This window comes from Octopus sinensis, linkage group LG15 (assembly GCF_006345805.1).
Source record: "Octopus sinensis linkage group LG15, ASM634580v1, whole genome shotgun sequence".
Taxonomy (NCBI): Eukaryota; Metazoa; Mollusca; class Cephalopoda; order Octopoda; family Octopodidae; genus Octopus; species Octopus sinensis.
This window is the reverse complement of record NC_043011.1, coordinates 66,065,138-66,080,882: the sequence shown is the minus strand read 5'-3', so window position 1 is coordinate 66,080,882 and position 15,745 is coordinate 66,065,138.

The following is a 15,745-nucleotide window of genomic DNA, read 5'->3' as shown; positions in this document are numbered from 1 at the left end:
TAGACAATATAAAAGAACAGAAAGTGTAATTTTGCAGAGACTCCGATCGGAAATGAATACAAACGCACATACGCAGACACACGAAACTATCCCTCACAAACACATACAATCTCACGACTGTAATGCGCAAAATATGCATCAGTAATTCTTTATACGTTTTGTGCTTGAGGCTTTTTTAGATGTTGATGTCCATATAAATGAGCTCAGTGCCATCCGAAACACTCATCACTGCATATGCAGCGTCGTTATTTCATTGCGAATAAGACAATGTAGAATATTAATTTTTCATTTTGACTGTATGACTTAGACTTCCTTTTACGTTAAAGTTTTATCATGGAGGCACTTAAATTCAAAGTGCTGTTATAAGAGAACATCATGCGCGCTGATCGCTGTAAGCTTCAAGCTTATAGAATGCTATTATTATTATTTACGGGATTGTAAAAATCGTCACTGCTTAACAAAGCCATTCTCAACAAAAAAGCACACGATACTTTGTTTACAAAAACAACTACAAACTAATTATAGTTTTTAAATCTGACAGGAATGTGTCAGTGTAACGATTGTTAAACTGATTTGTCTAAATTGTTTGTATTTCCTGTCCTAATAATTGTTATCTGAACAACATAAAAATCAAATTAAAATTCAATTATCTTCCTTGGCAGAAGTGACAATACTTTCAAGAATTCACGTTGTATGTGTCTAAGAAATATGATTTGGTAATGTTATATATAATCAGGATTGTCCTGATCCAAAAATGTCTTCGTAGAGTTTTTTGAAATATTGAAAAGAGTGACATATATCTCTCATGTGAAAAGATTGCGTTCATACTGTCTTTTTCTCTTTTTACTTTTGGTTAATGTTGATAAGCTATAAAACTATATATATATATATATATATATATATATATATATATATGAAAAAACAAGTCAAGATAGAAAATGCTAAAATAATTTCAGTACCGGTTTCGGTCATTTTGAGACCTTTTCAACTGTAACAATTGAATAATTATATTTAGAAAAAATGAAAAAAAATTTTTCTTAAAGGAATATTTGTATAGTGTTCAAATATAAGTGGCATTCTACCTTTCTCTGTCTCCCTTGTTTGCACTTGTGTGTTCGAGGTCGTTGTGAATTCTTGGTAGGGTAGAAGAAGAAGAAGGTTGATGAGGAGAGGGGGAAAAATTTGGGAGTGCCTTGATTGTCGTAATTTGAATGGTCAGTGGCGGCTAGCAGTTGCAGTTCAATTCAGGAGAATATTTCTATTGAAAGGTTTGTTTATGGAATTTGCGTAGGTGTTTTACTAAAAAGCATTAGTGATAAAGTTAAGAGGTAGAAGGGGGGGGGGCAGAAGAAGAATAATAATAATAAGAAGAAGAAGCAGCAGAAGAAGTAGAAGAAGAAGAAGAAGAAAAAAATTACGATGTTGATGATGATGATGATGATGATGAAGAAGAAGAAGAAGAAGGAGAAGGAGAAGAAGAAGATGATGGTGATGGTGATGATGATGACGACGATGATGATGATAATGATGATGATGAAGATGATATATATATATACACATATAAGCAGCAAAGTTGGCATGGCCCGCAGAATGTGTTCCTGGATTCTCAGAACCTTCCAGTCGAGAGATTCCCACGCTATTATCCTTCTCTTCTCCACTTTTGCCCGACCCCACCTTGAATACTGCTGTCCACTGTGGTCTCCCTACACAAAACAAAATATTATGAGAATTGAAGCTCCCCAAACGTCAATCACAAAAAAGATAGATGGCATGTCAGACCTTGACTACTGGGGTAGACTAGAGAAGCTGAAATTGTATAACTCTCTGCTCGAATGGGCCTTGGTGCCCAAATCCTGAACTGAAAGACTTCGCCAGGTGGTGCTATTAAGTTAGACATGGCCTGGTCCAACACTGGCCAAAAACCTTTCTAAGTTATTCTAAGTTATATATATATAGATAGATGTCTGTGTGTGCGTGTGTGTGTATATAAATTACGTCTAATTATTTTGAATTTTGCTTACACATTTTACTCTGTGTGTTTGTAATTTATTCTCCTATGGCCTCTATATCCTTTTGCCCCCACCACAGTCTGTTTTATATTTCATATCTCGCCCTCCTAAAATACCTGTATTTGTTTGTCTACCCTTTTCTGTTTTTCTATGTTTCTTTCTTCATCTCCTCCTCCGCTTTCTCTCTCTAGTTGGTATTTTTAACTAACTCTCTCTCTCTCATTATTCTCAGATATTTCTTTCTATATTTGGCCTCTTTCATTACTTACTTTATATCACCGAGTGTTCTTAATCTCCAATTTTAGTTCTGTTTTTCATTATTTTCATACATTCGTTTTCCAGTTCTCTTATATTCATTTAAATATCTGCAATTCTTACATTCTGGACGCACGCGCTTAGGAACAAAATTTTATTAGTGGGTTCAAACACAGCTTCAATTTCTTCTTAGAAACACGGCCTTGCTGTTTTCCTGTTTTTAAATTTATGCTGCTTGTTGTTTCAGGAGAAACAGACATCGAGCTACTTTTGCAGATGAACTTTTACGTTCCGTTTTCTAAACCTGAGAAAGAAAAGTCCATACTATAATAGCCTCAACGCAATCTTTTCACATGAAAGATATATGTCACTCTTAATATTTCAAAAAACTCTACGAAGACGTTTTTGGATCAGGACAATCCTGATTATATATAACATTACCAAATCATATTTCTTAGACACATACAACGTGAATTGTTCAATGTATTGTCACTTCTGCTAAGGAAGATAATTGAATTTTAATTTGATTTTTATGTTGTTATAGCTTTTCGGTTCATCGTTCAGATAAGCAATTCTTAGGACAGGAAATACAAACAATTTAGACAAATCAGTTTAACAATCGTTACACTGACACATTCCTGTCAGATTTAAGAACTATAAGAATTAGAACTTTCTGTTGCTTATAAGATCGTTAGATTTTCTTTTCTTCCCCCTCTCTGGGTTTCACTTCTAGTCTATATGTATACACCAAGTGATTTTTGCATGCGAGCAAGATTTCGTATACATATGTGTACATGTATTTGTGTGTATATTTTCGTTTTGCATTTATATGTCTGTATATATATATGTGTGGTCTGTGCACATCTCTCTGTGTATTTTGATGAATACATGTATATTGATGGTTTAGTATGAGTATATACTGTTGTGAGATATTTTAATATATTTTAATATTTAATTTCAATTTTTGTATTTATTGTATTATTCGAATTATATTTTCTACATTATTAATGACAATATGTATTTGAATCAACTCTTCGATTTAAGGTTTTTCCTCGCTTTTTATAATTTTTTTATTGAACTTCTTTATTTTGTTTTGTTTATTTTGTTTATCGCTCGCATATGACCGTTATTTGAAAGGACCAATAAAACAAATCCATTTTAAAGGTGTATCGTTTATGCTAGTCTTGATCGAATTGTCATCTCGGTTCCATTTTAACAAAACTGTTCGACAAACGGGAAGGTGAAACTCTGAGTAACAATTTGTTAAATTTCTGCTGCTTTTAAATAAAGCATATTACTCTATACACAGATAAACATTCACAGACGTGCATGTTTATCGACAATTGAATAAATTGTCTTGTATTGAATAAGAGATAAAGATATGCATATATCTTTTAACTTTAACTTGTTTTATAGGTTACAGTGTGGCATTGATGGCCCACAGCCCTGAAATGTCGAACCAATCCACAACAAAACGCATTTTTGTCAGTTATTTTCCATTTTCTCTCGGTCACCTTTTTCGTTACGCCTAAGTGATGAGGACTTAGATAGACCAATACCGATTGTGAATTTGTGGTGATGTCGAGACATATGAACAGAGTGCGGCATTAAACATTGACTCTAGATGCTACGCAGTGGATCCAGACAATAAAACACGCGAACTTCCTAACTACACAGCCATGGCGGCTTATATTGTACAAGTCCTAATATATACTTGGAAATGTAAATCAATCGGTTGACAAAGAAAAGAAAGGAAAGGAAATTAATAAAGTTATGTACAGATATATTATAATTCTGATATAGTGATTTTCATAGAAATATACTGAAAGATATTGAAGTTTCAATTAGTAAGGAAAGAATAACCTTGTATAAATACTTACCAAATGAGAGAAGAAGAGTTAACACTGAAAGATATATTATTTTGTGTCTTTGAATTCTGTGCTTTATCATCCAACCGACCGCCATATATCTTATTTGAAACATTGAGTCTTATGTAACATATGCTGCATCAACTTTTTAGATAATGACATTTGTCATTGCATTTCCTACACGCTAATCCAGTAAATGCTGATCTATGAGACTTCACATAATTTGCTTGCAATACAGAAGAATGGAAGACACGTTTCTAGAAAGTAAGTGTTTGTTTATCGGTGTATGTAACTCGACCGATATGCTACAGTTAAGAAACGTTAATACCTCCGTATGCATCAGTTTCATTGAGATGCCACTCGTAAACTTACACAGATATATGCTCCTTCACTTGGATATATAATCATTCATCCATCAATTCTTTTAAAATTTCCATCTCAGATTCATGTTCTTATGACGATTACGCAACTGATACTTATTCCAGATTAGTTTTGGTGCTGGAAGAAGTATGATTGCACTCTTCTTGCTAATTAGTACATCATTATTATACTCCGTGATTGCGTCTCTTGTTGTGAGGTTAGTTCGTCTGGAATCGCAGGAAGGATTGTATCGTCGAAGTACTTTTAAATAACTTTACAAGTAAGATTATCAGTTTCTTGCACAACGATATAGTTGAATAATTCGCTTCATTGAAGCATCCCAGTTAATAGACAAAACAGTAACAAAGCTAGCTGTATAGTGTATCATATGTTAAGTAGTTGCGTTGAAACATGGTAAAATGTGAAATCTAATTCCACTTACTGATGTGGACCTTGAACTAGATGACGACGCAATATCCTAGAAAAAAGCATCAAACGATATAGAACCCAAACAATTAGAAATACTTACGCTTAGTATTTACAATTGAAATCATTCTTTCTTGAATTATATAGTCTATGCGTAACCCGCATCGTTAGATCCATTATGTAATACAGTTACAACTTGATAATTGTTATAACTGAGTACAAAACGTGTCCTTAACAATACACACAAACACACTGAAACAAGGATAAAAGGGTGATACAGAAATATGTCTATGCCTACATTGCTTACTTTATACACACACACACACACACACACACACACACATATATATATATATATATATATATATATATATATATATATATATATGTATATATATATATATATATTGCTTCAATTTCCCAAAAGATAGAAGCCTTTCTCTCAGTGCAATAGCAGACAACAGACAACACACACTTGCATTTCCGTATAATCGAGTTCATAGAAATGTCGTTCAAAACATCCAACTATAAAACCCCACAGAGGCAAACAGAGACAGTAAATGAATACACTAGCTTAACACTAAACGTTAAGTAACTGCACGGTTCACCGGCCAAGGCACATGACATTAATTCCCACATTAGGTGTTATTATTGGTTCAAAGCTGTCCATTGTAGGATCCTTGGCACATAAAAATTGTCCTTCAGTTTGTCATCCAGCTAGATACTGCGTCTTCCTGCAAGCATTCATGTAACTGTTGTGCTGTCTTTTCATTGAGCCCTCTCAGTTTCTTCATCCAATAACATTGGACCTCATCCAGTCCTGGGTTCTTCCAAATTGGGAATTTTTTTAATCAACTATGGTTGATTAATTATGCAGTAGGATATTCGGGACGTGCACATATAGAAAACCACTTCTATGAGTATTGAGCATCTAGGTCCAGAGTGTACATTATGGTGTATTTAAGCAAATAATTGTCAATGGATAAATGTCCGCTCATTGCAGTGTCTTCGGACGCATGTTCTACTAGAAGAATGTGCACATTACATATTTTCAAGAAACTGCAATCATTAGATGAAGCATAATTTCAAAACAACAGAATATCCCAAGAACTAGCCGAAGCTGAACGTGAAATTGGAGAAAAAAATCCAACAAAATTGGCTGCTAAGGGCATGAGGTGCTGGGGTGAAAAGGTTAACATATTTATGTTCAGTGACCGGGGGTACAGGAAGTGAATTGGAGTTCACTAGACTGATTTATTTGAGAGACTGGAGAAGAGGTGTGGCCAATTATATTAGGCTTAGAAATGTGGGTTCGAAGAAACAAAAGGTGAATAAATAAATGAATGAGTAAATATATGCGGAACGGGGTGTTATCAAGCCCTTGCTAAAGATTAAAGCTGAAAGAGAGGAGGGGAGAATTACCGTGGATAGTGATTGACTACGGGAAATGGTAGTGAGGAGGTCAACAGATCAGTTCTCACAATTGTGGGATGGGAGTGTTTGGTGTGATTATTTTATCTGGTAGAGAAAAATAGATTTAGGATTTTGATATACGGACAAATATACTATATGGGATAGTAAAATTCACTTGTAATAAAAGGACGATTGTACGTGGAATGGAGTTATTATGGTTACAAATGAATATCGGGTGGCAGCAACAGTGTACTAGCCATCTTTTAATTTAAGTGTGTTCGTGGAATAATGGAAGTACCTAAAAAATTATCTAATAATGAATAATGACGTATACCTGATCGTATATGTAAGTGAGCCAGTAGGTGGCTGTTGTTGTATGAGGGCCCTTTATATATTGTTCCTGTTTTTGTTTACATATGTATCTCTACTTTTTACATTTCACTGTAAGTATGTGCAGGTTGGTCTTTGTGTGTGTATTATAGCATTTTATCTGCATATTTCCCTTCTCTCTTAGGTCGTTGTGTTGTGTGATGAGGTGGAAATGTTATTGAACCATTCGTGTGTTCTGTTGAGGCTAAATCTGTATATTGCTATGTGTGTGGCATTCGTAATCTGTCTAAATGTCGTGTCTGTCTTTTCTATGGGTAGATAATACCTTACACACACCTTTGTTATTAACCGGAATGATCTGGACCTTACTACTCTTAGTTTCCACTCAAAGTTTCGTGTGTAAACCGGTAGCCTTAAGTCCGAGTGCTTGCTAAGGTAGTTTGTTGTTACTTTAATATTCTGGTGGATGAAGTTATTTATTTGCTGGATGTTCTCCACAGTGCTAGCATTTATTTCATCTGCGTTGTTATGTGGGGTGATTTAGCCACTATGTTGATAGCATCCACAGAGCCGAAGCACATGTTTACAGCTATAGAGCTCTTTGCTCATAACCCGGTGAGCTCCCTATCCTACCATACGTAGCCACATCGCCAGCAATACTGACACTGCTGCTGTGTCGTTAGTAGTAGCCTCGGTGTTGCTGGCCGCCGTGCACTTCTTTTTTGTCCTTAGTTGTTTTGCCCACCTCATCAAACGAGCTTTGAGGATCGTCTCTCTCTCTCTCCCCTTACACCCGCACCGTTGTTTCCTTCATATTGTTGAAGTGGAGTTGCATCGGCGACGTGTAGTTCTTTGCACTTTGACTTGTCCGTGGGGAAGCACACACTTTCTCTGATTATTTTATGGGTGTAAGAGTGTATATATATATATATATATATATATATATATATACACACGTTACTAAGTCAACCCAGTATTCCTTAAATACGTATTGAACTAACCGAAATTAGAATACTTATGCTGGTCAATCATACAACATCGAGGCGTACTTCGATAAACGCAACCGAAAAGGCTGAAAGAACTTTAAAATATAAACTCCTATCAAGTTTACGGCACAAAAGTGAAGGAAAACCTCTTAGAACGGCAACGTTCGTTATGGAGTATTTGAGGAAAAACACGCCAAATATATATTTCCCTCAGCCGTTTCTTATCTAGATACAATAATGTTTCGGTACCTGTAGAGTATCATTCATTGCATTTATGTAGTGTACACACACACACATATACACACACACACACACACACACACACACACACACACACACACACACACACACCACACACACACACACACACACACACACATATATATATACGTATATATATATATATATATATAAGCTATTGGGAAAGACTCAAGAGATTGAGACTCTATTCATTAGAGCGTAGGGGAGAAAGATATGCCATAATATACATCTGGAAGATCTTAGAAGGAATTGTCCCAAACTTTGGCATCGAGAGTTACACAAATGCTAGAACTAAGCGCCACTGCATAGTGCCAAGGACTCGAAATTTGCCATCAAGATGTAGGACAAGATACTGTGATAGCCTGGGCTTCCGAGTCCCACAGCTCTTCAATATCCCCCCGAAGAACCTAAGAGACGTGCATGGAGTGGATGCAGATGTCTTTAAAATGAAACTGGATCTCTTCTTGTCAGGTATCCCAGATGAACCAACTTCACGGCAAGAGGTGCAGAAGAGGGCAACTGCATCGAACTCTCTCATGCACCAAATGGCAATTGCTAAAATGCATTCGTGAAGTAAAATCATGTAGCAAAACCAAAGGGCGTTGCCCCAGCATGACCACATCTCGTGAGCTGAAACTAGGTAAATACATAAAAAAAAATATATACATTGTTAGTTTTTACATGTAAGACTTCCAAATTCGGAGATAATTGACGCCTAAGTTTTGTTCTATATTTCTAATATACAATCCAGATTTACTAAATTTCAAAAGTGTCAAAAATAACCGGCAATAGAATTATGTCATGACTTTGCCAGAAACGGGGCGCTACCTTTTACTCACCCAGTATATACATAGATACAAACAAAAACACGTAAGTGTGTACATACAATTATACACACACACACACACACACACACACACATATATATATACATATATATATAAATATATATATGTACATATATAAATTCACACATTTATATGTGTGCGTGTTTGTGTGTATTTATGCGCCATGTGCGTTAGTATTTAAAATTGACTTAAAGCTGTTTCACACCACATACACTATCGCATAAATATTGGCTATAAATTGTCATTCCGAACGCATAAATTTCAACATTATATTTTGTCTGTGGTGCATTTGTCTCTGTCTGATTTTGTTAGTTTACGAAAGAGTGGAACAAATAAAAATAGCCTGTCTTTTAAGTATATATGCTTATTTTTGACAATGGTGAAGATAAACAACTTTAGATCACCAATAATAACAATAAACTCAGACAGTACAATCGTTATTGTATTATAGTCTTTATTTAATAAAATATTATTAATGTAACTCCAATGGCAACGAAGAAAACTGGGCGAAATTTCATCTGTAAAGAGAAAACAAAAAATTATTCATATATAGTGAACGTATATTGACGAGATACATACTCGAACTGAAACGATCAATATTTCACCCAGTCCTGATGTCAATGTTTCGCACATTGATGAGCGCGGTATTTCTAGGAGAATACCTGAAGAGAACACTGTAAGACTGGGGAAATATCGATCTTTTCAACTATTCACGTTCGTTGTTTTTCACAGACATAAATTAGAAATAGGAATCGTTTGTTGTCAAAAGTACTGTATTTCCTAAGAACCGAAAAACCAGAGGGTGTCCAGAATGGTTATGTTGTTGTTGTCAACTAAACAAGATACGACAGGAGGGCTTCCGTGTAGGTGAAAGCAAAAGTAAACCATATAACGTAAAACCATTTGCTTTGAAATAACCTTTCAAGTCATTTGTCAACTTTAAGGGAAAACCTTCAACTCGGCTTCCATAGAGCTTGATCTTACTTTCCAAGACAATAAATGTCCGATATTCTGATTCAGCCCGATGGTATATTAACAAACTAATTAAGAAAGTTAACACAGTAATATGAAATTTCTTACAGAAATCATGGTCTACATATATAGTCAAACAAAACACGCAGGCATATATGTATGTATGTATGTATGTATGTATGTATGTATGTATGTATGTATGTATGTATGTATGTATGTATGTATGTATGTATGTATGTATGTATGTATGTATGTATACAGAACCCTGAAGACACTAAGCACCTGTAATGTGAGCTGGACAAAATATACAAGTGGGCTGAAAAGAATAGCATGCAGTTCAATGCTGAAAAGTTTCAAGCTTTATGCTATTAGCATGCAAAACTAAATACAATACCCAAAACATACACTGGACCTGGAGGGATTGCAATCCCTGAGGCACAATCAGTGCGAGACCTAGGTATATACAGGAGTGATGATGCAACCTTTCATGTGCATGTTGCTAAATTGGCAATGAAATGTAGGCGGGTGACCGGATGGATTCTAAGAACCTTTAGAGCAAGAGACCAGGAAACCATGATGGTCCTCTGGAGGACACTTGTCCTAAGCCACTTTCACTATTGCTCTCAGCTATGGTCACCATCCAGTGTCAAGTTAATCACAGAACTTGAGGCGATCCAATGAAGTTACACGAAAACGATAGCATCTGTGCAGCATATAAGCTACTGGAAAAGACTCAAGAGATTTAGACTATATTCCTTAGAGCGTAGGCGAGACAGATATGCCATAATATACATCTGGAAGATCCTAGAAGGACTTGTCCCAAATTTTGGCATCGAGAGTTACACAAATGCTAGAACTGGGCGCCACTGCATGGTTCTAAGGACTCCAAATTTGCCATCAAGATGTAGGGCAAGATACTGTGATAGCATGGGCTTCCGAGGCCCACAGCTCTTCAATATCCTCCCGAAGAACCTGAGAGACCTGCATGGGGGTGGATGCAGATGTCTTTAAAATGAAACTGGATCTTTTCCTGTCAGGTGTCCCAGATGAACCAACTTCACGTCAGGAGGTGAAGATGAGTGCAGCTGCATCGAACTCTCTCATGCACCAAATGGCAATTGCTAAAACGCATTCGTGAAGTAAAATCATGTAGCAAAACCAAAGGGCGTTGCCCCAGCATGGCCACAGCTCGTGAGCTGAAACTAGATAACATTTAAAAAAATAAAATACACACACACACACACACACACACACACACGCACACACACACACACACACATATATATATATATATATATATATATATATATATATATATATATATATATATATATATACACATACATATATGTAATATAAATCCCTTCCTGTGTGTGTGTGTGTGTGTAATATATTATAACAGCCATATTTGTCAATTGATCTTCCGGAAACATACATTACTGAGGTTCCACGGGTGCTTTTACACTCATAATGGTCTTAGATAATGCGTACGAGGGCCCCTGGGAGCAGAAAACCGCCTATTACTTTTCACTTTAAACTGAATCAATATTGTTGTAATTGTAAGATTTGACTGGCTATTTACAAACAGCAGCGACAAATTATTGACAGAAAGAAGCTCACAATTACTGATGAAAGTAATTTCATGCATAATTTACTAAGAAAAATAACTTCATAAATTTCATTTCAATTCTTATACTTCGTTAAATTTCCCCATAAATTTTTTATTTAATTTTGCAATGGTTTTGTGTTTATTTGCTGTTAACGGCTTTTTTTCTGGTTCCTTCGATACTGGCTCTTTGCTTCAATCCGTACAATTCTTTATGTTAGGGAAAATATTAAAAAATAATTTCTGCATGTCATATCAAGTAACATAATTTCCATCACATAGTTATTTTCTTTGTTTGCTATCCTCTGTACTCGTGTATTTCTGTATACGTGTATAACCATCCCTAGAAGAAAAGTGTCAAATGTGTCCACAATATCAAGGTCAGCCAAAAGAACGTCTCTGTCCAGGGAAAGAGAGACAGCTGCAGAAAATAAAGCATACGAAGAAATGAACAGAACATTCACTACCACAGCCAGAGTATCTCAATGTGAGGAACGGAGGTATGCACAGCTGACAAGGAATAGGATATCCACTGCAGAACGAAGAGTGGTTGCAACAGCTCGGAGTAGCAACTTCTACGAAGCAGGTTTCAATTATGTCCCATCAATTCGTTATGCAGATGATTCTACAGTTCCTATTGGTGCAATACCAAATAAGTGCATACATTATAAAGCAAGGAAGCATCCTAGAGAGACAGCTGAACGGTGTTGCAGTGGTGTAAAGTTTAAACTCACTGCAATCCCCCAAACTCCAGAGCCATGGAAGACATTTTTTTCATCAACTGACCAAGATTCCAAGCACTTCGAAAAGAAGTCAGACAATACAACGCTGCACTGCATATGACGCCATTCGGAGCCACAAGAGATTTTACTGCGGCAGGATTCATGCAAACTTTCAAGATTCAAAGTCAAATTTATCATTCGATTGACTCTCTAATTCCTATGTCAAAAGAATCACCAAAATCGGCCTTTCATTGTTTAAGATCTGTACCTGTTTTGGGGTTAAGACATAAACTACACAAGACGTGTTTTTGAATTATGTGTATTTACTTTATACACATATATGAGTTGAAAACTTACGTTTAACATTTCACTTAACGCCTATGTTCCATGCTTGCATTACATGGATTGGAGAGTTATTAATGTAAAATGCTGGTATCTCAGCTTCTAACAATTGGGAATGCGTAATCTGGAGGGTATTTTAAAATTTCATTATTCTCTTTAACCCGAGCAATGCTGGGTATATCTGCTATTATATATATATATATATATATATATATATATATATATATATATATATATATATATATATATATACTGATCTATTGCATCGTTACATTGTGTAATGTATTAGTCTACACAATGCAAATGTTATTAAGAATTTATTTAGAAATATGAAATTTTCTGACATATCAACGTTACCATGATATTCTGTGTATGGCTATAATAACTATGCACTATTATGTGTAACGTTAAAAGGAATTTGTATAATTTAGTGAAAATGTTTTTGGGAAGTGTTGCAACGAAATCATATACCTTCTCTCGGTTACTGGAGCCTCTTCTTGAGGGCTGAAAGTTCAATGCAAAGAAAATGTGAAAATAAATCGATGCAGTGAAGCTGGATTGAATCTAAATTCATAACAACGTTCCTACTTAGCAAGACATAATTTTCCTCTCCCTAAACGTTTTCTATATTGTATAATTAATTGATTATTGTGTAGCAAAACTATGAATACAAATGAATTAAAATGTTAAATAACCTTGTTTTTATATCAATTTCGAGACGACCATTGACGAAAATGATAAGAAATATAGATTGTAATATTCCGTTCATGTAATATAATTGTATTGAATGTTCTTAATTCTAAGGATGAGAAATTATGTACGTTATTTAGATTGTCTAGATTGTGTCCTCATCTTCTTTGTTGTCACCACAACTTTTCGGCTGATTTACTCCCCAGCCTTTATCAGGTGTCCTGGTTGATGTTTGAACCCAACCCTGTGTTCTCATTCCTAAAGTATTTTTATGCTGTTGTTGTTATTGTTATTATCATTATTATTATTATTATTATTATTATTATTATTATTATTATTATTATTATTATTATTATTATTATTATTATTATTTTTATTATTATTATTATTATTATTATTATCATTATTATTTATTCAAAGCTCTGGCTGTAATTGAACTCAGAATATTGGCGTTAGTAGCTCGTGCTCTTAACTACTATGCTATATGCCCGTGGTCATAGCGTACTGGTTAAGAGCGCGGGCTACTAACTCCAATTTTTCAAGTTCAATTCCAGGTATTGCTTTGAATAAATAATAATAATAATAATAATAACATCAAAAGTACCTCAAGAATGAAAACCCACGTTTGGTTTCAAAATTCCAACAGGACACCTGATGAAGGCTTGAGAGTATATCAGCCGAAAGGTTGTAGTAATTATATAGAAGATGAGGACACATATCCGTCCAATGTAAATAATGTAAATATTTTAAATATATTGAAATTAATGCCGGTGAGAAAACTAGTTTTGGAATATCTACATTGAAGGCAATTTCATAGAATTACCTATTGAGATACGTTTCTCGTAATAAAATGTCAATTATAAAAAAAGCATTTCATCCGCCACTTGCGGGGCGTTTAAAATAACTGTTTCCGGAATCCAATACATTTCATTCTATTTTTTCTCATCCAATGCGATATCAATTTTGGATAATCTAACAAATTTTATCCATTATTTACGCTCATTGTGGTATTATTTAAATCATATGATACAAAAATCTATTCAACAGATTTGTATAATAATAACGTATCTTCTAGTAGCCTGAAAAATAAATCTGGGATTTTCAATAAAAATTAGTTGTTCAATGTCTTTTTCCATTGATCACTTTTCGGAGATATGCCATAATATCTGTAATTCAAATTTACATTTTTTTGCTTCAGTTATCTTTTTATAAAATTGGTAGCAGGTGTCACTGTTATGACAGTGTATCAACTGATACATATTCACAACCTTGTCTAACCAGCTGAAACACGCGGTGCAAAAACACGAGCTTGTGATTTCCGATATACAATCTCAACCTTTCAGCAATGCTGATGTTAATATAAAAGTCAATTCGCAAAATCATATTTAATGTATCAGATGCAATTCAACAAAATATTTCCACATTAAATTGTAGAGTTTTCGCTAATTGTAGAAATAATAATAAAGCTTTCATAACCAGAATCAGTCTTAGATTTTGAACAAAGCCAATATCCGTTATATATAAATTCGCATGAATTTCTCAACTAAATATCTTTAATTATCAGTTCACTTGATTTAAATAGGTACTATTAATAATATGGAAAAAAATATTACCCAGCACACGAGGTGTTGCTTAAAATTAGAATGACACATTGGGGAATATCTCTCCAAGCATTTCAAAAATTTTTTGTATGCCCTGAAAGAAATCAATTTTGGAATTTTACATAAAATTAAATGCTGAATTTCGATAAACTTTTACATTTATATGTAATCAAATCAACTTTGAACGAATCTACATTATCAAATTCTAGTGGTTATTACATATGTAAATTGTGCCTCACATGTGACTATATGTTAAAGTATTTTACGTCTTAATTACGACTGAAGTATTGTCTCAAAGGAAAGAATTTTAGAAATGAAATATCTGATTCGAACTCCTGGTAGGAATGTAATTTAGTGTTCATTGGAAAGGAAAGTGTTCGTGCTTTGTCATCAGTAACAACAGCTCTCTACATCACAAACAGCACTCATTTCCCTAGACATATTATCAGTTCTAAAATTATTTATCGATTTAAATTTTCGATATTCTCTAATTCTCTGTTTCTATTGTGCTGCAATAATCTCAGCTAAATTTCTTGTGATTTAGTACGTAAACTTAACATTATCTCTATTAAACAAATTCCCATATTTGCTTAAAGGTGGGAAATACCTGATCAGTGATGTAAAAAATTTACGAGGGTTATTAGAAGTAATTCAATATGAAAATGGGGCAGTATAGCATATAGTATTAGTTGGTCTACTCTTTTTATTACAATAGACATTTTTGTCAGAATCTCGTAAATTTGTTGTTGTTGTTCCCCTCCTCCTCCTCCTCTTTTATTTCTTCTTATTATTATTTTAAAAGGAGTCACTTGACTGTTCACAGAGTTAAACAGGCAAGACGAAAACTGTGACGCGAGTGCAATAGATATTCTATTGTTTTAATTATTTGTCGACAACAAGCTTGTTTTTATCGAATTCAAAATAAACACAAATGTGATAAGAATTCTAAATTTTAGAACTACAAATCTAAAGTATGAGCGAGAACAACCGGCGTCCACTCGTTAAGGGAGGGACATCATCAGTCTTTCAGTTTCAGTCTGATAACTGGCTGAAACA